The 27,472-nt window shown below is 45.2% G+C and overlaps 1 protein-coding gene across 14 annotated transcripts in view; it reads right to left on the reverse strand.

The window, feature by feature from the left end:
* Positions 1 to 27,472, reverse strand: part of FBRSL1 (fibrosin like 1) — a 502,181-nt gene that overhangs the window by 55,926 nt on the left and 418,783 nt on the right. The window lies entirely within an intron of this gene.

Below are 27,472 nucleotides of genomic sequence, written 5' to 3' on the forward strand. Positions count from 1 at the left end.
AAAACGACTTCCTCTTGGAAGAAGCCCGTATCCTTGCAGACTGGGTTGCACTATGCTGTCTGAACTTCACAGCAGTGTATTTGTGCTCCTCACAGCTCTGGGAAACAGTTAAAGAAATCCAATTAACCTAAACCTTGTAAACAGCTTCATGATAATCAGGGTCACTGGGTTACAGACAAGATGATAACGACAGACAGGGAAAAAAAAAGTCCATTCATTGTAACTAAAGCTTTTATGAGTTAATTTGATGGTTTCCTTTCCTCCCCCCACTGATATCAAGCAGTCAACCGATTTCAGCATAAGCTTTTCCTCCTCGCTATCTGATAAAATAGCAAGCAGCCTCTCCAGAATCAAAGCTGGTCTGGGAGCAGGAGCACGATCAACATTACTACCATCTACAAGAAAGTATCATCAATGTGTTGGCACTGACTGCTGCATGAATAAAATGGGTGAAGTACAAAGCTGACGAGCAAAAGATACTGAAAGTGAAAAAAGCCTTTTTCCCCTGGCTCTGCTTTAAAAACAATTAATTAATTCAACACATGGCTGAACTAAGTTGATTTTATTTTTGATTTTATTGATTTTATTCTAAGGTGCCTTGGGAGATTTGCATGATAAAGAGCACTACAAATTGTATTACATTGCTATATATTTTAAATGACGACTCAGAAGGAAAAAAACAAATAGTAAAATGCAAGAAGTTCTGCATGAGATATAGTAAGAAGCAAGAGTGATCCATTAATGTTACTTCTAAGAAAAGTGGCACTGCAAGCACTGAATGTCTTACTTAATGCAAATGTATAAAAAAGAGAGGGAAAACAACATGAAAAATAGGTTGAGGCTGAGACACATAAGAAAAAAATTCTGAATTATGTCCACGACAAAGCTGCACGTGTAGCTGTGGCATGTATGATCATTACACAGCTCAGCAAAAAGATCCTAAAATCTTAGGGAAAATCAGTTACCTGCACGATCCCTTCACTGCATGGATTAAAAAGAGGAAGAACCAGGATTAAACAACGTTTTGCCTAGGCTGGTTTGCAAAGAAAGTGTAACAGAGTCACACAGCAGCAACAACAGTGGTGCATAAAACGTTTGACAGCCAACTCTGAATTTACAACCCATTGTTAGGAGATTTTTCACTTATAATCAACACCAAGTCACCACGGACGCAGAACACATCTGCAGGCTCTGGGAACTCACCCATGCTAACAGCTCACACAAAGCCAGGGCTACTCTCAAAGCACTCCACAAGCACTGGGACACGTGGCAGGTGAATAAATAAGATTCCCCCGTTTTACAGGCAATGAAACTTCGGGGTGGCTTGCACTAAAGCCCCAGCAGTAAATTGGCCACTGAGCCACAAATCCTAAGTGCCGGGTCCAGACGCTGGGGTGTGCAGCTCTCCAGAGGAGCCTGCTTGGGAGAGCCCTTCCTGGGGAGCCAGCCATGGCTGGAGGCAGCCACCCCAGGTGGGAGAAGCTTTGTGCTTCCCCTGGTCTGGACAGTCTGGGCTCAGAGCCCCAACTTTGAGTCAGCCACCAGCTCAGTGCCCTCCGTGCACCTCGGTACCGCGGGCTCAGCGCTCAGCCGGGAGCCAAAGATCTCAGTGCTACAGGTCCAGACTGTATAAAAACAATGTTTAAGGAAGTCAAGCCAGAAAATTCACTTTAAAGACCAAGTAAAACAGCCGGATTATTGCTCAGTCTTCTGCTATCAGCATGTGCCACCGCCTTCCACAATCAGAGTCAACATTTACAGAGCAGCGTTTTCAACATCGCAGCTTCAGTTCACAGACACAAACCTTCACACCTAGAGTTTACAGTAACTTTTGCTCTCACTTCTGGTGATTCCTAGCTCCAGATCTGAGCAGTTTTTGGCACGAGCACCATTCTGAAACAGTGAACGCCTGTGCTATAGGATATTCTGCGAGCTGCTGTAAAGGCAGGAGGGAAGCTGGGGGAGGAAGAGCCTGAATACACCATTCAGCCCTATCAGTCACCCTTTAAAGAAAGCGTACAATAAAACCTATGTGTCTGAGGGAGCCCACTAATGAGGGAAAAAATCCAGCAAACCAACACATCTGCTAAAACAAGTCCCCTCCCAAATACTGCCGTTCCAAGCAAATCATTTGCATATGTTTAAGAAGGGTTTTAAAAATAATATTAATAAAGTGGAATTCTTCCCTTGTGAACAAAACCAGGCATTTTGGAGTCTTTTATGCAGAGTTCAAGCCATCGCAGGAAATCACATGTTCTTTGATTGCAAAATGAAACTAAAGATTTCCTTTTTTCCCCCTCTTGTTGCCTCCTGCCTGTCTCCATCTGAAGGACCATTTCACAAACCCCTCGAGTTCCTTTTTGTTGCTGCACAAGGCAGCGAGACCTGCCCAGCCTGAAGCTCACAGACAGAAGACACCTCCACCCTTCCTTGCTCACTGGCTGCTCATCTCCCTTGCCTGGAGCACAGCCCACAGCCACAGAACCCACCACAGCCGTGTGCTCATAAAAATGCTGCTTGCACAGTCCCACGCTGTCCCCAGGAACAACTGTGGCACTTGAAGCATACCTGACATCTGTCCCCAGAGCAGCAGTTCCTGAGGTAACCTCATGTTGCTGAAATCCCTAAGCCCAGCACCCTTTCCATGACACCGAGCCTTCCAAGTCCCCTTTGTGGCTTATTCAATGAAGTTACCGATCCTTTGTCACTTTTTGATTTTCTTTCTTTTCTACTCTAGACCTAAAGGGGAAAACGCCTCCACCCAGACCTGTGACAGCTTGAAACCAGGCTGAATGCACTGCAGAGGAAAATAACATTTCTGCCCTTTTCTGCTTTGTGGAGAGCAAGCAGAGGAGTGGTGCTGCAGTCCCTCCCCCTTCCTCCCCTTGAACCCAGCACATATAAACACTGATTCAATTTTCAGCACTAAAAGCTCAGCAAAGGCAGCTTTTTCCTCAAATGTGAGGTGGTAACCACAAAGGATGTAGCACACCCTCTCCAGTGAAGGTGAGCAGTGAGCCACAATGAAGTCCATGCCTCATCCACCCTGGTTCCCACCAACCCAAGGCTGCTGAAAGGTGCAAGAGCTCTCGCAGATTAATAATTTAATGGTTATATATAACAGAACAACATCATCTGACCAAGGCAGCACTATAAATTATGTCAGGCCTCACAGCAATTACTTCTTTTTGTCCCCTTTATTCATAGCCTATAAATGGCTAACAGGGAATAGAACTGCTCCTTATCACCAACGGCAGAGGCTCTGTGGACCTTCATGGCTTCTCCAGGAGCACCAAATGCCAGATCCAAGCCTGAAACTCCAGGAGCCTGATAGCAAGACATTGGCAAACTGCTAATAAGGCTGCAGTTCTGGTTGACAAGGAACAAGCAAAGTGGTGTTAGGGACCTGGTACGTATGTCATGTACAGGGCAAAAGCCAAGCATTCCCTCCAAGTGAGTCCAGTGCAGTAGGCAGAAGAAGGAGACAGTAAAATACAGTTTAGATTTTAGATCTGGATGGCTGCCTATCTACTAGACAGCCAAGAGCCAGTCTCAAGAGAGCCTGTTTGCACAATTACTGAACTTAGCAAGCACTAAAAAGCTCACAAGAAAACCCCTCTCTGGGAGATTTCCAAACTAGAAGTGCTGGATAGGCTTCAAGAAAGTTTTAGCACAAAGCACAGACAATACCTGAAAATTTTGGATCGATTTTCATTCTTTCCTTTGATCTGTATCCCTTGCTTTTACCAACCACTCCAATGGCACTTGATCGCTTGTCCAGCAGAGAATTTCAGCACGTCAGAACTGCTTCACTACTCTGCAGTTCACTCTGCAAGTCATTCATCCCAGAGCCCTCATGCAGTAATATGAGAACAATAACTAAAACAGGAAGGTATTGTTTGGGTTGTGATTCTCCTGTAGGAAATGGAAATTGATACATATGGAAAGGTGCAAGAGTAGCCCAGAAATAGCGCACATGCACACAAAAACCCAATGTAAAAATCCCCCTTAAGACCAACAGAGTACTCTACACATTTCAGGATATAGAAGCAGCCCATGGGTAACACTGCCTGCATTGTGAGGGGATGTTTCAAGGTAGCCTACAGTCTTTCCAAAACATGCATTAGTTTTGGAGAGAAACCTCAGCCCAGTTAGGAAGACAAAAGAAAAGTCAGACCTGCAACTCCATAATTTTTGTTACCCTACTAGGAATATCCAGCTTTGTGGTACACAGCTGGCTGGGACACAGCACAGCCCAGCTGTGTGAGGGATTACACAAGAGGGAACAGGACTTCTACAAATCCACACTGTGATTATCTTCCCACAGAATTTATAGGCTGCGCTTTCAAGAGGGCTCAGCACTCAGCAGCTGCCTTTGGGGCATCAGCCTGACTGGAGCTACTGGGTATAGAGCAGTTCCAAAAATCCATTTAGAAACCTGAATGGTGACTAGGTTGTTCTGAAAAATCTGGTTACAGCTGATTTTTTTTTAGTCAGGATCATTTATGAAATTCTGTCTGTTGACCTCCAGTGCAAATAAGGACTAATAATAAATAATATTCCCAAAGGAAGAGTCTCCACCTTTCCAGCAATCCTAAAGACACACTTGTACCTTCAGTTACACCATAACACTTCACAGTGAAACATGCAGCACAAACAGCCCAAACCAGCAACTACTTATTGATTGGGCAATGCCTTAAATGCCACAGATACTTCCAGTTCAATTATGATTCAAGGCCATCTCTGAGAGGTAGTGATGGGTCTTCTCTATCTTTCATGAATTTACTCTATAGAATGCTCACCAGAAACAAAATGTTTCTTGGACTCTACTTCCATGCAGCAACACACTTGTTTAGGTTCCCACCTACATCCATTTAGCACACACATATTCAGTACTACTCTGCTCCTGGAAGGGACTGTCACCATGCACTCGCCTCTTTGTCACTTTTTCTCCCAAAATGCTCATTTCTCTCAGCAGTTTATATAACCATGACTGTTTTTTGCAACAGCCCCTTTGAGAAGCCAGCCCGAGTCTGGGAACACAGATTAAATTAGGCCATAGAGAGCCTAGAAGCAGAGATCACTGGTCCTAATTCACCACTGAATTACACCGACTTTACACAATGGCAAGTGGAATGGGAGGCACAGTGGATGAGGACTGGAAGGCACCGAAGGAAATGCTGTGCAGGGCAGTGAGGAACCAAGCTCATTGCTCCTCCACAAGTTCGACACCTTGTTTTGGTCCTCTTTTGGCAAGACAGTGGTAAGCTTAAACTGACAATGTTTTGAACCCTGAGCATGTTCCTCATCATTTTACAACCATCGTGGGACTGAACAAACCAGTTTCAACCGAGCATCAGCAGCAGTAATTCTTAAACACAGGCTGCCGTGGTGTGTTATTGCACAGATGTGCCTCTTCCCTGACAAAGAGTGACTGAATCCGGGGCACAGCCTGCTAACTCCTCTTCCCTCTCCCCTCAAAGCATCCCCCCAGCCCCTGGGGAACGGCTGCAGCCCAGAGTTCTCCCCTTCCCATCCCCTCCATTAGCGATGCTTTATGATTCATCTTCCTCTGAGCAGTTGCTGTCTCCCAAAGGAAAAGATCAAACTCCCTCTCCTTCCCAGCTCAGCTCCAATAAATAAATAAATAGATACATGTACTGAAAAAAAATTAGTGAAGGAGGAGAAGGGAGGAAGCTGGGGAGTTCCTGGACCTCACCTCGTCAGACAGCTGCAGAAGGTTCCTTGGTTGTTTCCAGAGACACCAATAAGGAAAGAAAATTTCCAGCTGTTCCTCATTAAAACCAGCCAAAATACTTGCTTAATGTTAGTGTGCCTGTGTGTCCTAATTTAAATTAGGGTGCACTTGGTCCTTATCTCAGGATCTTCCTCCTGCAAAACTCAGCCCCCCAACCACTACCAAATCTACCTTCACTTTACACTCCTGGTATTTTCCACTTTAATCAGCACTGATTTCCCCATAACACGTGTTCATATGCTCCTGGGTGTTCTGCTCTATGAATGGCATCCAGAGGACAGTCTGGATGTGCCACTGGGTGAGGCTGCAGCTCTCAGTGTAAGCTGGAGGCAGTGATGTGTCCGTGTTAAAGGCAACTGATACACACCACAGCCAGGGAAACTCAGTTCTCCATGACACACTGAGAAAAGGGCTGTGTGTGGCCTGCTTTAAAACATCCCAAACACCAGAGCCCTCATGCCCTTCTCAGAGAGCTGATCCCTTCCCAAAACAGACTTCAGCCTACACTTCCACATTCAAATTTTTTCATTGCCCAGACACTCACTTAGGCAAGCAGAGATTTGATTTATCTTCTGCTACAAATGTAAGGGAAAACCTGCCTTCAGGTGGGGAAGGTTGGGAACGCTGTGTAACACACTGCTACAGCAGTTTGTATTATTGTCATTACAGCTTGATCCTATCTAGTCAGCCCATCTATTTGGTGGGGATATGGCTTTTTATTTGCACTAAATCAGAGGGAACGGCGAGTGCTCTTTGCAGAACTATCTAAAACTTCTTATAATTCAAAGGCTGCACTGTGGGAAGAGCGATGGGGGAGAGCAGGGACTGTGCTGCGAATGACAGGTGGCAGACTGTTGTTTGGTACCTACCAAATTACTCTGCTGCTTCCAGGGCTGCCTTGGCATTTCATTATCCCAACTCTCTCCTGGAAGGATGCGGACATAAATTCACACCTCATGTCCTGGTTTCCGTCAAACTGAGTAAGAGTGCAAATGCTGGCACCAACTGGGAATGCCAAGCAGGGCTTGGCATGCTAGAACAAACTCTCAGCTGTGGTCTTTGCCAGCTACCTGCATTTATCATTGTAATGGCCTGCCAGACAGGACTTGGCAAGCGACGGAGGAGGGCGGGAGGAGGAGGGCCAGGCTCTGCACTGCCAAGCAATTCATTCCTGTAGCTCCTGCCATCACTGTACCAGCAGGGCAACCTTCATTTTATTTTATCTTTTAACCAATTATGTGTCACCCAAATCCCACCTGCAGCTTTCTCCAACACAAATGGCTATAAATCACAGTTCAGAGACCAAGAGGGTTTTGCAAGACATTTGATTTCATAAAAAGGTCACTGTCTGTCTGAGGATTGCTGCAGTTCAAAAATGAACTGAATAACAACCTGCATTGGCAGACAGGGAAGGAACTGCTTCCCTCGTCTGTTGCATGTTGTCAGATAATATTAGAACAATTAGGGAGGCCAACAATGGCAGGATCATTAGGATTCAGCTGAACCAAAGCACTGATAAAAATTCAGTGAAATATCTCCTCCTTTCAGTTTTTGAAGAAAACATAATCAAATCAATAAAAAAGGGAAAATTGCATGAGCACACCAGAAACATTCAACATAACCTCCTTGAGCAGACAAACACAATACATGCCTGTCATCACTGCAGCCTTCTCCAATCTGCCTGGGTATTCCAGAGCTTAACCCACAGCTTTGCTATTTCTCAGGGCACTACTCTGTGGTCTCAGACCACTCAGCATGGTCTGCTCTCTAGGGAAAATGCTGTATTCTTGTTTTTAATCCATACACTGGATACATAGTGAACTCCATATAGAATTTTAAGTGAACCATATCGCAGAGCAAACATTGAAGGGTGCTCAGAAATCATTTGACACTGATGCTGTTCTGGACACCCTTAGCGTCCATCCTTTTCTTGCAGGTGACATGTCATGCCAGACAGTCCTGACAAACCAGCATCAAATTCTCTGAACAGCATCAGGTTAACTGCAGTGAGTACATGAGGCACAGAGAAGATGGCTTTGTGCTCCTAGCCCAGACCATGGCACGTGACACACGGACATCCCTCTGTGACACACGGACATCCCACAATTTCCCACTGTGGATGCAATCCTGACATGGCCCTTTCCTGGGCCTATGGGGTCAGGGAGCTTATCAGGAAAGCAGCTCTTGTCTGCTGCCATTGAAACTTGCTGTCTTACCCACAGCAACCTCAAAGGAGTGCCTCTGCAGAAGGCTCTTTTGTTGTTGTTGTTTCTAAATCACTGCTCCAAAATATTTCTTGGCTGCATCCCAGGGCTGAAGCCTTATCTGCCCATCCCCCCGGCAGACACACAGCAGCTGCAGAGGCTTATCACAGTTGCCTGTCCACTGAGTTTACAAATTAACACCCTATCGAGGCTGCACGAGGGCTGATTAATCAGAGAGAGGCAGTCTGAGGGCCTTTATCACCGTGAGCGGCTGCTGGGAGAGAAGTCACAAATCTCTCAGGAGGCCAGAGATGCCTTGCAAATGAAAGAGCAGGAGGCCAGAGAGGAGGAGGGCCCAGTGGAAGGGGAAGCAGATATTTTAGAGATAGTGCTGCTGGAAGTAATGGAGCAGTGGGAAGGGGGGAGCTGCAGGCAAACGCCAGTACATTATGACAGCTAAAAAAAAAAGATAATTAACAGCCTATACCTCATGATTCTAGCTTTCCCTCCCCGGGCTATAATTTAGCCTATTGCTCCTTTGCTCCAGAGGACAATAAACATTTATTATGTTAAACACATAACTGTGCTGCACAAAAGCACCGTTCTTTCCCAGGTCCACTCCTTGCACAGCTGTGCAGCCCAGGAGGATGGGGCTGCTCAAGTGGGCTCCCCTTTCATGCAGGAGATTGCTCAGCTTGGACACAAAGCACATCCCCGGCTTCACCCACAGCTGCAGCGTGCTGGATGTGTTCATACTGAGCGTGAAGGCAAATCCCATGGGACTCAGAGCTCTTAGATGGGGCCACTGGCCCACCAGCAGCTGACAAGCAGCGTTAGGATGTGCCCGGGCGCGGGCAGGCAGGAGCAGCTCCTGCAGAGATTGTGTGATTCAGGCAGGCTTCACCGCCTAAGAACTATCTCCTCTTTTTAATTCAGCAACCTTACTAAGGGGTTTACTGGGGAAATTTTCATTCCCACCAGAATTATGTGTAGGAGAGATTCTTATTACAAGATGAATATTACAGTCATGTGAGCCATACCAGAGCAGCGCTGGCCCTGCCCCCTCCGAGCACCTCAGCTGCTGTAAGAGCGCAGAGATTTAGGAGAGTTGCCTCTGCTAGTGGACTGTGGCTCAGGGATTGCTCTCCCCTGCTTCAGTGCTAGTACCTGCTGCAGCCCTCCAGTTCTGTGCTTGTGGCAAGACAACGCAAAATAATTATAAGAATCAAGGAGCTCACACTAAAAAGATTTAAAATCTAATACAACTTTAAAGGAAACCAATTTGGACATCTGTCTGCATTTGTCAACATTAATTTCTAAATTTAAGTTTTCAAGTTTAATCTTCGAGACCAAGGCACACAGCTGGATTTTTCCTTTGAAGTGTAAAATGTGTGGAAGCTGAGATTCCCAAGCAGCAACATGACTCCGGAAGGTAAAATTTAAATAAAAACGTTACCAACATGAAAACATTCATGAGCAAACAGTGCAATCAGCTCCTGTCCAGTGCTTTCTGTTAACACACCAGTAAAGAATTTAACAAATAACCCCTGGATAAAAGTGTAATTCACTGCAGCTTTACCACCAACAGTGCTGGGTGTGTGCATGATTTTGGGGAATGGCCATTCCCATTTTGCCCATGGAAATTGCAGAAATAGAGGGCTGCCACCTCCTAACTCAACATCTTCAGACTAGCTCTTTTCAGACAGCACAGGAAAGCAAAATGAAACAAAAATGAATGATCATCTGCCTTCTCCTCCTCTCTTGATCCAATGAGGAAACTATTCCCCAAACCACCTGGATTATTGGTCTACAAACCCTTGCAGATGCTCAGTTTTAACACTATCCATTAGGTTAATTAGAACTGGGCAAGTAGATGCTGAGTACGAGTCCAGGAAAGGAACGACAGCTTTTTTATTTGAGAACTCCCTGCCAGGTTCCGTGAAGCAGACAGCTGCCCAAGGTCTCCTCATGGCTCTCCTTCGCCAACAGACACCAGATTAATTTGAGCTGGACTGGACCCCCACTCATTATGCTCAGCAGACCCTGGGTAATCAGATGGAGAAGCTACAGGACTACAACACCTCCTGTCACCCCCATCACGTAACAGCAACTCTATACATGAAGGAAGCATCAAACATTCATTAGGTAAACAATACGAATGCGGTAATCCCAAAACATGGTGAAATTCTAGCAGCTGTCTCTCTGGTGTTTATTAGATTGACTCTTTTAACTTCATTATCAAGTCTGCCCATCAACCCTCCTCCCTCTGTCTCAGGTCTCATGTTTCTATATTTTAGGGAAAAAAGTCTCCATTGGACTGGCTGTTCCCCACAGCTCTGCCCCCACTGGTGGACACCCTCACCCATCACAGAAGGCACACCACCGTGGGCACATATTCAAAGATCCAACAAAAGGAATTAGGAACACCTTAGAAAAGGACAGCATATAAATTTCCCTACAAATGGAGGCTTCAGAGGAAAAAATATGGAAGGAAGCCTATGGTTCACATCTGCAGAGCATCTGGCTTCCTATCCCTCACTCATTCAAGGGCAGCGAAGTGCACTCACCTACTTTCTACAGGAAAGGGTCACCACGCTTTTCTCCTGTGCTATTCAGCAAGTCAAGAAAGAAGCTCTCATTGTTGTACCTTGATTAAATACGGCATCAACTGACCTCATCTTCTGTATAAGAAGGTGGTGAATGGGGCAGTCCCCCATTTGCAGCCAACATATAATCTGTCTTCTCCAATTAGATACGCTTTGCAACAAGTGTGGTGGATCCATTTATTTCCATACTGCAATAATGCAGATAAATCCAACTTTGGCTCCAGTCCCACTGCTTTCAAAGCTGGGGCTCTGCATTTCCAATTGCTGCCCTTTTTTTTTTTCCCCTTTTTTCCCCCCCTTTCTGCTGCAAAATGTCACCAATTTACTTTAGCCTGGGGGCCCATTTCGAATTTTACCACCAATATACGAGAAATGCATTTTTCAAGCTGTTACCACTTAACTGTACTGATATCAGCCACTCAGGGGACACAATATTGTTTACACATCCTGCTCTATGGAATAAGCACGGATGCCAAAACTCTGCCTGGGTTGTGAAGGAGACGTTTACTCTCTGTTTTATGAGATTTCCTCGATTTGTGGCTGCCTCAATGGTCGTAAAAACAGCTGTAAATCAAAAGAGCACCACAAAATTGCAATAACAACTGTCGAACTCGGCTCTAAAAAGCATAACTCCCAGCACCAGAAGGTGGAAGGCTTTTCTCTGATTTAATACCAGGTGTGGGGGAGCCTGATCAAGCCTGTGTGCAGCGCTGTGTCTGCCCACAGCCACCCAAACCCCTCTATTTTGGCTGCTCCCCTATTGCTCGCCCCTCCTCTGCCCCACATAGTTCCTTTTGGCCCCTCTCCTCCTCTTCTCTGGAAACAGAAGTCTTTTTCAAACGCCTGGAGGACACTTATACAAATAACTGCTGCATGCACAGCCCTGTTTAAAGCATTAAAACAGACAGAAAGTGAGCAGGGCTGTGCTCTGCACCGCGGCTGCTCTGCAGGACAGCGATGGCTTTAGCAGGTGACCTCAGCCTGTCACCTTGCTGCTGGCCTGCCCAAGAGAGCCCAAATTCCTGCACAGCATCCCAGCCCGGTTTTCAGGGAGTGGAGTGAAGGAGGAGAGGGCTGATGAGACATGAGTTATTAACGACCTTCTTCTGGGAGCTGATTCCAGCTAAAATGGTTCCAGAACAGGCAGCTCCATTTGAGCCTCCAGCGAGGACTGGCCAAGCAGCAGATGCATGAATTCAAAAGTTTCTGTTACTCTGTGCCACTGGCTATAGTCCAAACCAAAGAGAGAGTTTCACCCGTGGGTAAAACAGCCTTCCTGGATTTTTCCATGCCCCATTCCAGTTGCTTTCACAAACAATCTTCTCATCCTTTTCTCCAAAAATCCTAAAAGACTCTCAGTTCCTGCATCTCACCACCCCCCGCAATCTAAGACTGACTTGGCCAACAACAAACTCCCTTCAGCACCTCCCAGCTCTGAGAAACCAGCTGTGGCACCAACAGCCACACTGTAAACCCTGGGCCAACAGAGTTACCCAGGCTCTTTGTGCCCTCTGTCCAAAGCACGAAAAGTGTTCCTGGCCTCACCAGCCAGGCCTTCACTCTCTTTTTAAAACTTCCTCTTAAATCAAACTTCTTTCATGGCATTTAAACAGCCCAACTTTCTCCATTACAGAAAGAGGTCTGTGTGTGAATAAGCCAAATTATGTGAAGAAATGATGAGAGAAAGTCCATGGGAAGTACGTTTAGCCAGTGCTCATCTCAGTTTTTCTATCGTCTGCAGCAGACTAAAATACACTCGAGTTCCAGTGTGTTACTGTATCTCTGTCTGGCTGTGTGTTTTTTCAGATGCACATCCTAATTATGCTCTTCCAGCAAATGCCCTGTGGAGCAGGGTAGTAGAAGAGAAACTCTCTTTACAGTCACCACCATGCTGTGATCCATTCTGGACAGGAACTCCCCCCTGCATTTAGAGGACAATTTAATTTCCATGGACCACTTGATGCAAAGGGAAAAGGATCTATATTCTTTTGTCTGAACCCCACAAAGTGTCAGCCCTTCTTTCCCCATTCTTCTACTAGATGTGTACATTCACATTCTTGAGAAAATTCCCAATAGATGGGAACAGTCTTTCACTTCCAATACATTATGCCTCCCTGCTATAATCTTTTCCTTCTTGTACAATGCCTCTTGACTTTCCTTTGACTCTTTTCTTTGCAATTTTTCCTTTATGAATGCAGAGAGACAAAACAAAAAAATGCCCCAAACCTAAATGGACAAAAAATGTCATTCAGAGCCTTTGCCAATGAGGGTACTGGCAATTCCAGTTGAGAAACCATCTGTACAGACATGAACTGATCTGACATAGGGAAGAGCTAGTTTTATTTCAAAAAGCTGCGTGTTCCCAATGTTCTGGGTACAAGAACTCCACAGGCCAGCTGAAGCTAATAGGGTGAATATGTGATCAGCTACACCCAAGCAACTCTTCCAAATTTATTTCTTTTGTACTACAGCGAGTATTTGGGTGGGGTTGCAAAAACTATTAAAGCAGTCAAACGCATACCATGCCAACTGCTAACCGCAAAAACAGGCCATTTCCTCACGCACAAACTATAAGAAACATCTCCAATAATTGGCTTGTATCAGTAACCAGCTATTTCCAACAAAAACATGGCTCTGCTTCACTTGGAGTCTCGTGGTTCTCAAGAAGGATGGAAGGCTGTAAGTGCAGATGCATGACTCGTACTGGGAAGGTGGTGTAGCAGGACGTGCCATCTAACAGCAGTTGCTTTGATGAGGCATAATTGCAGGGCAATTACTAGGTTAATTTTCCATATATACCAGTACAATTTCACCCATAAAGTTTCATTTGCCTGCGGCGAGCAATAGATGTCTGTCTGTTTTGTGTTCTAAAACTCTCTTCTGTGTTTGCTCATGGACCTGTGAATGTGCAGAGCACCACTGGTCTGGCCTTGCTCTTCTCCCTTCATGGTGATGTCTGAGGGGCAAATGTTTTTTCAGTCACTGACTAATGCTTGCCACGCTCAGCCAGCAGCTGGAGAGTTTCCAGCACACTCACAGACATGGCTTGCCTTGTTGTTGCCACAGGCACGGCCACAGCTCTGGGCAGGAAAGCTGTCTAGCTGGAGGAGGAACATCACTGGTGTGTGTTCAGCCACCACTTTGCATGGGAGATGCTTTTGGAAGGAACAGGAGAGCAAGCTGTACTCGACCCTTCCCTGGCTGACCATCTGCTCAATGGTCATCAACAACTCCATTCACTGTCAGGTCATTTACCCCCCAGACATCTGCACCTCCAGGGCTCCTATGCCTTGATCCTGGCTCATCTCCCTTTGGATTCTTTGTGGCAGGACAGGCTGAAGCCACTGCCCTTTCCCTGCCTCTCTTCCAAAGTCCCACAACCGCTAACAGCTCATTTTACTGGAGTTTATTGCTGAGCTGGAAGCACAAACGGAGCATTGTAAGAAACCTTTGTGATTTTAGCCCAGACATGACTGTGCTTGCTTAGTAAGGAGATGAAAAGCTTACAGTGAAGAAAGAGGCAGAATAATCCTGCATGTTAATACACAGTGACTAACATTTTCCTGGTGACAATCTCCTTGTAGTCTCTGCAGAGGGATGTGTGTAATGATCCTCCAGAGACATTATCTTGAAAATGCACAAAAGGCTCCCATCAGACCTCAGCATCTCCCGATTAACTTAGCAAGAGCAGTGGAAGGGACATCAATTTTCTAGAAAGTGCATTCAGAAAAGCACTTGATCAAATGCTTAGCTCCATGTATGTGCTTAATCTCACTATAGCTGAAGCATTTTCCTAAACCAAAGCTTTGTTTATTCCTCCTGTGAAAAATAAAATGGTGGAAAGACCTCCAAAAAACAAAAATGTAGACCTCAACAGTCAACAGTCTAGAAAATTTCTGAATTTTTGTGGCTTTCAGTCTATCTGTAAAACAATTTGGAAGTGCTGACTCAGGCGAATTGGAGAAGGAAATAAATAGAAAATAAAGAAAAATAGCCAGAATGGATGAGGGTATGTTATCATAAACAAAGCCTAGCTTAATGCAAAGCAAATGTATGTCTCTGCTGTTGAGTATAACCTTCCTGGGATTCTATTGGCTTTTTCCCTTTGCTCAAACAACACCAGACACACCTTGACGAATCTGGCATGCTGCAGCCAATCCATCAGCTTCTCTACATCGAGCAGACTGCAGAAAATGGAATTTTGCTTTCCCATTTGCCTCCCATTTGTCTCACTGCTGCTGCTCCCCAGGAACACAGTTGCAAGCCCTTCCCCTGTGCCCTGGCTGGTGCAGGCTCCTGCACTGGGAGCAGATGGCTGATGGAGCTGGGGCTGCTGCTGCCTCCGCACTCCAGCGCTTCCATCAGACCCTGGCGGCTCCTGCCCAGCTCTGCAAGAGCACAAAGCAAACTGTGCAGCAGTTCTACACCCAGTGAGCCAAAGCCACTCTTTAAGCTCATTTAAAATATCTATTCGACGAGGTATTTTCTCAAAATAGGCACTTATATGCACAAGCTAAATGAGAACAGCAAAAAATAATCAAAGTCACCTAAAGTCACTTTGGATTTTTAATTTTCCCCCCAAACATGTCTGTTGCAACTTTATCATTTTGGACAACACAATTTTGTGCAAGACCATAAGCACAATTCCACCAGACTAAGCTCCCCTCTAGCACAACCAAGGAAATGGTTGGTTTTCTACATCCAGCCCAAGCTTTCAGGTCCCAAGACTTACTGGTGTATGCAAAGCAGTCAATCCCTATGCCTCTACCTTAATCTCCAGACATGTAATTCCAGAGCCCCAAGTCCTCCTCCAGCAACAGAGAGCAGCCTGAAGCATGTTCTGAGCTGGGTACTCACAAAGAACCACTGTGGTTTTTGTTGTCTTTATTATGAACACTTCAGGGCAATGACCACCTTTAATTTGTGCCTTCCATAACATCAAACATGATATTAAAACCTCAGAAATAGTTGTGCCTGTGCATGATATCCTGAAGGCTTTTTTTCTCTAAACCACTTCCAGCATGTACAGACAAAAGAAATAATGTCATCTTGCTTCCAACACTCCCAGCCATCAGAGACAACATTAACCATAACTTTGCTTCTGTTCCTCATGAGCGTTTCAGTGCATTACAAATAAGCACCTTATTCAAGCTCTCTCCCCAATTTATTTCACTCCAAAAAAAGGAGACAGATGGTAGAAGACAGAGGGTTTTACAGTAAGAGGGGTTGGATTTTTTTTCCTCTTCATTTGTTCCCTGTGCTGTTTCTTATCCTTGGGGACCTGGAGTTTCTTTTGATAGCACTGTGCTGCCTAATAAACACGCATACAAGCACAGTCACAAGTATACATCTATCATCAAAGAGCCCTTCTTGTCTCCACTCCCCACAAAGTTGATTAATGATTACGTGTTTAACACATACATTATACATGGGAGGGGGAGACGAAGAGGGTAAATCCAAGCCCCTGTATACATTTACATATATTTACATACTCACATATAAAAAGCAGAGGAAAACTAAAGAGGGCTATTCCCATTGGGACAAAAATCCATTTTGGTAAACATACCTCCTAGCTCCCATTTCTCAAAATACAAAGGCAAAGGAAAGGCTTTACCTGGTCTAAGGAAGAAACTGAAGCTTGAGCAAGCAGCCTTATTTGGTTCCTGCAGTTCAATCCCAACATGGAACTGATAACTGTGTGATCAGCACTTGCATTACTTATGGTTTCTAAATGGGATCTAACAGCTGCAACCCAGTTTGAGAGAAAGGAAAGGGGTTTAAGTTTTAAACTATTAATTCATACAGCTAAAATCCCAGTTCATCTAGCAATAGATTAGGCGATTAATTCAATGAAATGGCACCTTTATGTACAAAGAAAAAACAGTCTGTCCTGTCAGATCAGTCAACACCTGGAGCTACTGGGAGCATTAATGGACTCAACAAGGGGTGACTACAGATGAACCACAAAGCCAGGCCTGACTCTTAAACACAGATGAAGAAATGTGGAAGGGGACAACATGGCAAACTTCCTTCTGCATCCTTCTAGGCCCAGTCAACCCCTGGACCTGGATAGCTGCCCTTGTAAAATAAAGCTGCCTGAAGGCTGCTTTAATCATGCTGACTGCCAGTGGTCTCAAGCAATTGTTCCAGCAGCTGGGGGAGCAGTGCCATGGTGAAGGACTCCCCTGACAAAGTCCCTTCTGGCAGCTGGGACAAAGCTGGCACTGAAACTGCTATTGTGGCTCTCTGCTCCCCAAAGTGTCCCTGTGCAGAGTTAATCTTCCAGCCACCCGCCCTGCTGGCTCTCAGGCATCTTTGCAAGGTTCACATTCAATATGGGGCTCTCGTGGCGCACCAGTGGCATTAACCCCTGCTGAACTGATCCATCCCAGCTTTCTGCTCACCCAGCTCCACCAGCTGCAGCCACAGCACAAGGGCTGGTGGAGACAAGGCGAGAACAGCGGCCACTGACAATGTTTCTAAAACATATTTGCCTACTATCAATCCTAAAGAGTGGGAGGGATAAACTGAGGGATCAACTGGAAAAGAAAAGAAAACCTTCCACACACAAGGCTGGTTAGTTCTAAGGCTGTGGCAGCTGGCCAGACAGAAAACTCAACTACTTAGAAGGCACAAATCAGGAACTCTGTTTTTTTTTAACTTCTTTTTTACCCTGTAACCTTTTGACTCTGAATCATGACCACTGACTCAATGACTTTACACTTTCTATTACAGTAAGGCTCAGGGCTGGCACTAACAGAGTCACTTTCTTTCACCTGTTTATCCCTTACTCCAAATATAAACATTTTCTTTAGCTGTATGAGAGTGGAAGAGATTTGTCTTGTGTTTTTCAAACAGAAAAATTCACAGCTGTTCTGGAAGTCCCAGCTAAGACACTCCACTGAAATTCAGATAATTGCCAGCATTCATTGCCTCATCTGTATCCCTTCCTTTGCTCCCTGATCTCTCCAAGTCCTTGCAGACCAGGTTCTTTCAATACATTTCACCACACCACAAACTGAAGTGGATGCAGACAATTGCCACAAACGCATCCTAACACAAATCTGCAGCAGTCACTGTGAAGTATTCAGTTCTCTTGCGCTGAAATGAAGGAGTCCAGGGTGGAACTGGAGTCATAATGCACGGCAGCAAATCCTTCTGGTGTGTAAGACCCCCAAGTATGAACACAGCTATAGGGCCAGGGCTTGCATCAGGCACACGTGTTTTCAAGGGCCCATTTTATCACTGTCTCATAAACATAAGAATACTTCTTTTGCATTGCTACTGCAGCATTTTGTGGTGGATATTTCACATCTACCTGGGCTACAGCCAGGAGATCTAACCTTTATAACAGGGAAGTAATTAATGAAGAAATACAGCTCTATCAAAGCATTCTTTGTTCACCTCCACTAGTACAAATATACACCTGATCTCATCCAGTGCTTATCTGTTTCCCAAAACCATTTTCACACAATGGAAAGAAAAGCATGGTAAAATAGAAAAAATACTAAGCTATCCTCTCCCAGAGGGTGTGAGCCATATCTGGCTTGTCTCAGTTCCTATCTAGGTGGCCTCTGAACCCGAGCCAGACTTCTGAGATGACAGGTAAGAATTTAGACACTTCTGATTCCGAGACAGGGAAAATGATCACATTAAAGTTGTCATGGCTCAAGCAAAATACCAGGTTCCTTCTGCCCCTCCCTGGCAGATGGAAATCAGAGTGCTGTGTTCCAGAAGCAGCAGCAGCAGCCATGACCATGGGTTATGGTATCAAACATGAGTTAAGTGACCTATGGCTGAACATGCTGCCTGCTTCATTATCTTGCCTGTGCATAGGGTTTGAAAAGCACTATAATCAAATTCACTTTTATCTTCCCTGCTTCTAGATTTCAAGTTCTTTTACTTCAAACTGACACTCACTCTAGAGACTGTTCAACAATGCATGGCTGAAGCCTCAAGACTCTCTGCTGTCTCCAGAGGAAAACCTCTTGCACAACTCTGGCAGCAGAAAAATGACTCAACTTGTAGACTCTGGGGACTGTGGGGTTGAAGAAACAACAAACCATGCATGAAAACACTGTGATCGCTCTTTGCACCTTTTAAAGGAGGGAGAGAACACAGAACAAAACTGAAAAGCCAACAAGAGACTCACTGAAGAGTGGGCAGGACAAAGGAAAGGACCACAGCTACTAAACAGGTACCAGCAGTCCTGCACCTGCCCTGAAGACAGGGTTACACCTCCAGCCCAAACAAAATGACATTTTTAAATCAAAGAGATTTTGAACTATCTTAAGCCACAGATGTCATGAAAATACAAGGCATGTCTCCAAGATCTCCAAACACTGTTTGAAACAAAGATCTTGCTCTCTAGAGTAACTTTAGGGAGCTCTGTTGTACCATCCTACCAAAACATAAAAGCCATATAAAAGTGCAGGTGGGATAAGGGCCATCTTCATCCTGCTGTTGGGTAGGTAGCCAGAAGGATGCCCCACAATAACCACACCTAAGACATGTTTCAAGAGGCAGCACTGAAAAGCAGGGCACAAGCAAGCAAAAGGGGTACATCAAGTTGATGCAGGGAAAAAACCTGAGTTTATCAGATTCAGGGTTTGGGATTATTTCACATTGTGCACAGAGAGAGGCTTGTGAGTTCACATTAAACACAAACACAAGAAGTGATCCTTCCATGGTTTGGGATCTTGCCTTGGAGGGAGAGATGTGGGTGAGCCCAAGGTGACCAAGAGAAATGTGTTCAACCATTCCCTGGTGCCTGAGCCACAGGGAATGCCAGCAAAGGCATGGGAACAATGTGGTGTGGTGCCAGCTTGGCTGCACCTCTGCTCTCTTCAGCCACGAGAAACCCAGAGATTGCTGCAGGGACCTTCCTCACTACACAGAGACAAACAATGCACGAAAACACAGGCTGGGGAAAAAGTAAGTGCACCATGAGACAGGAGGGGCAGAAATTCCCCTGCTGTTAGTGCCTTGGGTGGGCAGTGAGTCCAGTGCTCTGCACCAGAATGAAATGAAGCCAAGCCAGTAAGAAACATGAAGCATACAATGGAGCACTGCCGCTGAGATACCCCAGAGACCGAGCAAGGTTTAAAGCTCACAGATTAGAGCACAGTACAACAGAGTCAGCAAGGTACTCCAGTGCAGAAGTGACTCCAACCTTGACATTTTGACTTTGAAATTCCTGTTCAAATATGAGTTTCTCTACAGCTACAGAAGCAATGAAAAAATTTCTTAGCCACGTCTCAAAAAAACCCCAATCTGCAGCACAGGATCCTTTTTTCCCCCACCACGGTTGTACAGAACCTAGTGGTGAAATCCTGGTCTGCCACTCAGGCCTTCAGGTACAACAAGAATGCAGAGAGTAATAAAAACACCCACTCTTGAAACAGCAATCTTGAAAAAAACCATTGCCCTTGCTACTGCAGATACCCCTGTAATAATCTCCACTATAATATGAAAATGTTACCATTGCACCAGGAAGTGGCGGAAATATTTACTGCTACTGCTATCAACCTGGGTTTAGTTTCATTAGCAGCCCAGAGCTGTGGTAATGAAGAACCCATTCAATTCTCTGTCTCTGCTAGTGGTACACTTCATGGGCTCATGGAAAGCACACATAAACCCTTTATCTCTGACAGGAATGGACACATGTGTGCATGTCCCAGATTTGCAAATTGCATTGCAGCGAATGCAGCCTTCATGTCACTCAACTGCACAGCTTAGAATTTTACATTTTAATTTTTTTGATGTCTGGGGAGATTAAAATGAGAACTGGCAGCATGTGCAAGGGATACTGCACTTTGAATGCCTTATCTATAGTGATTCAGGCTTCCCGGAGCTCCAGATGAAGCAGGTTTTTCACCATGGAAGAAACCACATTACATTGCTCCCTAGGAAGTGAAACAAAACAATAAAGGACGGTTAATCTCTTCTCTAATTCTGCTCTGTGGGACAACTCCTTCAGCAAGCAGCGCCTGGCTGTATCTACCTGGGAGGGGGTCATTTTACTTCGGCTTCCTCTTCTGCTTCCCTGTGTCCCTGGGAGCGCTCTGTCTCCCCGCTGCATCTTTCAATGGCTTTATCAGAGCTTGCACCAACTCAAGCGTGAGAAGTAGCTCTGGGCCCAGCGGGGAGAGGTGGGGGAGTGTGTCTGTGTGTGCCGCGGGGGGGTGGGGGGAAGACGAGGGAGGAAATGTTATTCTGTCCTTTGTCTTTTCAACAATTTCTTTTTAATGCAACTTGCAGAGCAGCATATAATTAGGGGTCTTGCCGAGCAGGCTTAAACTCAGGAGTAACCCTTCTAACGACCTCGGGAGCGGATAATCAGGTGCGCGGCTGCGGGGCGCAGCACGGCTCCCCACCCGCCGCGCCGCTCGGCCTCGTAATTAGAAGCCTCCACACTCCGCTGCATAAAGGCAGATTGCAAGGACAGCGTGAAGCCCTTGTTTGAAGCTGGGGGCACAAAGATTGCAGTGCCTCTGATGGATGGAGACAAAGACTCCGGTACTGGAACGCTTCCAGCAGCCTCCGAACGCTCGCTGCGTTTCTGATGGACATTTTCAGGATTTCTTAGAGCGGCGAGGTTTATTCTACCGCTCCCCGCCACCCCTCCCCTCGCCTCAGAATTCCTCCACAGCTCCCTAAGCCAGGGATGTGGATGTGCCACTGTATGTGCACACGTCTCCAGAGATGCTTCCATGGTTGAATTATGAGAAAAATGCATTGCCACCTTTCCTCCAGCTATTTTTGTTAGTTCTCATTCCTGACTGGGAGACTCTTTAAAAATGCTCAGAACATGGGGCTCCATCCAAACCCCCACAAGAAATTCCCAAGCTAGAATGGTGTTTTAGCTAAGTTCACACTGATTTGAAACTGTGGTAGCAAGTACTGTGTTTAAGTTGGAGCTGATGTTAGTGTAATTCCCCTCAACACTCTAGAATGAATAAAAAAATCCCCTTCTTAAAATCACATCTCTCTTTGCTGATCACAACTTGCTTTTCTCTATTTACATAACTTTAGGCACAGGACTAAATGAAAATTGACATTGCAGTGTATCCTAGCTACAAGAAGGAAACAGGAGGAGGAAGAAGAAAGGCATGGAGGACAGGACCTTGGGGTGAGAAGAATGTAAGAGAGTGAGGGCAGTGTCAGTCTGTGTCATGTAGCCTGCTATAAAACAGTCACTGACTTCTATTTTACCCCAGTTTCACCACCTTTTTGCATCTTCTGAGCTGCTGCCATGGCTTGTTTGTGGGTTCCTCTGCACCTGACCCTCCCCAGCAATGCTGCAGCTTCTCATCCTACTGTAGCAGCAAAGCAAAGAGAGAAAACCAAACAGCCCAGGCAACTTGAACACAGCAAAGCAACAGACTGACAAAAGGCAGCAAAGCCAAAAGTGCTTGAATAACAAAACTGAGAGAAAAAAAGCCCAGTAGAGCCACTCAGAAACTGTGAATTGAAACAAGCTCCCTTGGAAAGAGCGTAAGAGGCAGGTTCAGGGAAGAGCAATATCCATAAGGCAACACAGTACCAGTGGTTTTTTCCCTTTATTTATAATGACAAGGTAACAGAGGCTGGAATAGAACAAAACATGGAAGATTTTCATAGGAAAAATCAGGACACTGTGCCAAGGATGGATGCCCTCAACTCAAGTTATCCATGAACTTACATTTGTAGGCACTTAAAACCTAGCAAGATCATTAACAAGCTAACAAGAACCACCAGCAAAAGGAACATAACCTGGATTCACTAAAATGTTTCATTCTGAATGATTAAAGGGCAAAGGCAGCCAGACACTGAGTTACCACAGCTAAAAAAATCTAACAAAAGATGCTGTGATGCACACTATCCTAACCTTTTCCATACCAGTACAAATACTGCTACATCAAAGTGGTCTCCATCCTATTGCCAGTCTGCCTGCCTTGTGCTCTCCCCACTGTTCAAAAAGCACAGTAATTTCATAAGTGCTATAACATCCTCCAGAAAAACAGAGTGGAACAAACACTGTAGAGCTCAGCTCAAGAATTTCCTTTGTCCCTCACTGAACCGCTGAGCTCCATGACCAGCCCACTGCTCTTTGGAAATCAGCAGTTTCAAGGGAGCAAGGCAACTTTAGAGTGTGGGATCTGCAAGGACATCTCTCGGCTCGTGACTATTTCTCATTCACCAGGGTTGGAGGAGATACACCATGGGTAGTCCTGATTTGGCAGTTCATGCCAAGCTTGAACTCTGCAGTGGTTTTGCTTTGGTTGGCAGCATACAGGGACAAACCTGTTTATGCCTTCCCTCTGAAATGATCTTACAAGCTTCAGATCCACTTTTATGCTGGTTGTATCACATATTTCAGCAAAGAGGAGCATGGTTTCATCACACGGCAGATCTGCTCTATTTTTTCTGCAGCAAGACGTGTAGTCACCTGAACAAATCTTTTCACCAGATCTTTCTGAGGAACTGATGATGAATACAAAATTGGGGAACTACAAAGAGGTGAGCTGTAGAGAGCTTTTGAACGTTTCCAAGCTGATCCAGATCTGTGGCATTCAGAAACTACCTAAAACCACCTTCACTTCTTCCAACTTCCCATGCTACAAACAGTTTGCATAAAATACTTCATAGATCTTAAATTTATTTAAGAAAGCACCTCTGCCAGCACCTTTCTTCCAGCCCAGTTCACACTCCTGCAGCTCTGTTCCCAAGAGGACATGCAGTAAATCCCATCAAAGCAGTGGGAGAGCCCAGCCTGGCCATGGAGCGTACAGCCCGTTTTGGCACGGTCAGAAGAAAGGCTCCTGTCCATTGTGGAGGGGCAGGGGAGCAATCCTTCTCCCCTAATCCCTGGCTTGTGGGCTCCCAGCCTCCCAGGGGAGCAGGCCTGCCTGTGCTGCCAGCAGTGAAGCCATGCAGACAGAGCTGGCACGGCTCCTGGTGACCTTGGAGATGTGGCGGAACTGTACGAGATCAGACAAGGAGGAGAACAGAAAGGGAACAAGAGATTCCAGAGGTTCTTCTGCCTCTGAATCTTGTTACTGTTGACTCCTTTACCGTGATTAACTCCTTGACATCCTCCTTCTGTGACAAGTGGGGGAGGACAGACTGAACTCAGTGATTAATTTATCAGTGAATTGCCTCCTTCCCTTTCAAACCTCGCCCCCACTGATGATCTTTATGATTTAGCACTACCTCATGAGGGGTTTACAGCCTGATACAGGTTTGGCAGTTGTCACTTCACCACTGAGAAACTCCATTTGGGACACTGTATGTTTCTTCCACAGACCTGGTGGTAATAGCTTGCAAGCTTCAGCCCACCCCACAAGCTCTGCATGAGAAAAAGAAATCCTCCTCTCCTCCTGAACCTCTTGCTCAAATGACAGTAATTAGGGAATCTCATCACTCTAGACCTGGGGAGGGAGGGGATGTTCACAGTAATTGGAGACATTATATGAAGCCACACTGTGCTTATAAAAAAAAGAAGAGTAAAACCACACACAGAGGAAACCAGCCCCCTTCTCCCAACCTGGCTGGCACTTCCTGAATAAACTGCCCTTTTCCAGGCACATCGTGTGCTTTTTAATACTGGAGACTACTGGAAGGACTCCTGCAGCCTGATTAAGTGTAATGCAGTGTAAAAAAATACGAAGGAGGGGGGAAGCCCTTGGAAAGGCAATCAAAGTGAAAAATCTATCAACAGCACGGGGGCTCCAGTGGAGCCAGGAGTCCTGCTCTGAACATGCTCTGACTTCCCAGTCGTTTGCTCTGCCGGACACTCCGGGGACCCCAGCACAGCAAACTACAATTTCTAGTAAATATATCCCAGGGACACAATTAGTTTTTCAGCTGGGGGCATGATAAATTGGTCATGCATAATTCAAGGCCAGCACAGGCTGAGTATAAACTGCTCGGTGGCAGCTTCCAGCTCCCTGACAGGAGAATGCAAATGTGCTGCTGCCTGCACCTCCCTGCCTGCTCCCCTGCCCAAAGAGCACTCCAGCCCTTCCTCCTGTGCATCTCTGGGTGATTTTAATTTCACAGCCATGTATCCATCACTGTCCAGTGGCCTTTTGGGACCCAATGCACATTGTTATCACAACAAATACCACTCTCTGCTCGACCTACTCTGTTTTTTCCATATGCAGACACAAGAGAATGGTTTTGGCACAGAAAGAGGCCGAGGGACTGTGTGGTCTATTGTCAGCATTAGATGGCCTGGGGCAAGTAATTTCCAATCTGCTTCAGTGTTCCCATCTACACAATGGAGATAATTCCAACCACGCAACTGCAGAGTTAGCGAGACACGCTCAGTTTGGAGGCTGATAAAGGTCTGAGAGATCCTGAGGATGTGCAGCCTCACAAACAACAGTGTCAAGTTCTCTGAGCTTATTTTAGGTATCTAAATAAATACATCTGCCTGCTCAAAGCAGGAGCACAGGAGAACTCGCTGCATCATGGAAGTGATGCCTGAATTGAAAACTCCAAAGAAACTTTGGGAGACTTCAGAATGATGTCCTCAAGTTTCTCAGTGCATTCCAGTATGCACTGGAAAATTCTGCTAGAAAAATCATTACACATACATTCTCAGATACAGCCATGTAACTGAAGGCTGACAGACACGTTTCACCAGCTGCAGTTTTCCTATCTACCAAAATCATGAAACCACTTCTCTGGATCCATTGCCATTTTCTGGCATTTTAAGTCCAGTTTGTGGAAAATATTCTCAAAAAGCAGGGCTGAAATGGAACAGGGCATTAATAAAGAAATATTTTGTTTAATTTTGGCTGTGTATCTGCAGCTACAAAAGCCCTTTAGTTTCATGGTCAGTTGCACATACCCAAAGAGCTGAGGTTGATCTACCTAACAGTGAAAATAATCCAGGTTTCTCTGTTTATTTCAACAGAAACACTCTTTGGGTTTTTTTCTGAGCATGACTCTCCTGCATAGAGCTGGGTTTTCCTTGAATGAGATGAAATAAAATCCAAGCAGAGACACAGAGGGTACAAATCCATGGAGCACAGGTACTAACCATGGTTAACACTGAACATCCTCGTTAACTTCAGTCACACTATTCAGCCAGTACTCAAAGTAATCCTATTATTGAGTCCAGGAAAAAAAGAAACAGTAACAGTAAGGATACTTTTTTCTTCCCATTTATTTTTAAACAAGCACTTCTTATCCAAGAAGTCAGGACCCTTTTGGCAAGACCACCACGGAGGAAATCTCAGTGCTCAGTTCACTGCAGCCCTGCTCTGAAAGGGCCAGTGCCCTCTGTCAGACTCTTGTAACAGATGCCCTCCAAGCTCTTGTGGCCAAGCAACGCGCCACCCTCTGACATCCTTTGTGGAGAAGGTAAGAAGTCTAATGCAGCTGAACATTTCACTCAGTTTTTCCCTTCCTGACTAAACCAGTGTGCACCTGTGTGCACACATATACACACCCAATTATCTGAAAAGGTATTACAAAAGTGAGTAGGCCAGACTGAATTTCATTCTGCACTAGATTAACTAAATTAGTGCTTCAGAAATAAACCACATATTTAACTGAATTTCCAGAGTTTTGATTCAGCAAGTCTGTCTTGTGTGGACACCTTAACCCCTGAAAGAGATCCTTCAATGACAAACCATTTATGAGGCTGAATTACAGGGACAAGGGTGATGGTGCTCCTGAGGCTGAGACATTTGCAGGACTGAATCTGAAGACTGGATTTTGGTCCCAGAAGGTTTTTTAGTCACTAAGAATATGAAACTCTGACAGGTTCTGATGTTTGCCAGCAGACTTTTGAGGAGCTGGTGAGTGCAACAATTTCACCAACAATTTCAAGTGATGCCAAACTAAATTCTGGGCTGGAGCATAAGCCATTACAGAGCAGGAGCTGAGGGTGAATTGAAGGATCAAATCACTCACTCTTGGTAAGAATAACACTTCCTGCAAGACACCAAGCCCCTTCCTTTCCCAATTAAACAAAAAAAATATACAAACATTTTAAAATTTAAATAGTGTTTCAAAGGTCAACTCTGTTCACATCAGCCCACAGGGATTACATTAAAAAAAACTCCACTATGAACAAAATTTTTTTACTCAGTGAAAACAGCAGGAACAAAACAGTGCTAATGAGGATTGGTTTTTTTATACACGTTGGGAGGCTTTTTATCTTCACACACCAAAGTCTTCTCCATCAAAATTTCCTGGCACACATGGCACAACAATCGTTGTCCCAGCTAAAAGGGCTGTCCATCTCACAGCAACTCATAGAAACATAGAATGGGTTGGGTTGGAAGGGACTTGAACGCCCATTTAGCTCCAATCCCTTTGCCATGGGCAGGGCCATCTCCCACTAGACCACAGTGTTCAAAGCCCCATCCAGCCTGACTTTGAACACTTAATTCCATCTGTAGAAAAAATGTGTGCTCTCAGCTGGGCAAGGTAAAAACAGCAAGGAGGAAGCTTTGAGATGCCCCAGCAACACAACACAACACAACACTCCTCTGGGATAACCACTGCAGAAGACTGTCCATAAATATGGTGATGCAGGGAGAAGCAATACCTGTGTAGTCACCATCCTGCAGACAGAATTCTGCATTTCATTTACACAGCTCATATCTACAACACACAGTAAGTGGAGCCTCCCAGGCATTTACAAGGCTAGAAAATTAAAACTGCAGTTTGGTCCGAAATACTAAAAAACCCTTGGTAGTGTCATGGAGCCAAGAGCCTCTGAGAGAGGCTGAACCAGCAATTCCTTCCTGAGCTTCCACTGGAAAAAGATTAGAAGAACATTACATATAATATACCCATATGCTTTGTTTTGCTTGCTTTTTGTTTTGCCTTTTAAGAAACTTCCCCTCCAGAATACTAAAAGTAACAAATTTTAAAATTTTTTTAACAAACACTAACCTCAG

Source organism: Camarhynchus parvulus, chromosome 15 (assembly GCF_901933205.1).
Source record: "Camarhynchus parvulus chromosome 15, STF_HiC, whole genome shotgun sequence".
NCBI classification, from domain to species: domain Eukaryota; kingdom Metazoa; phylum Chordata; class Aves; order Passeriformes; family Thraupidae; genus Camarhynchus; species Camarhynchus parvulus.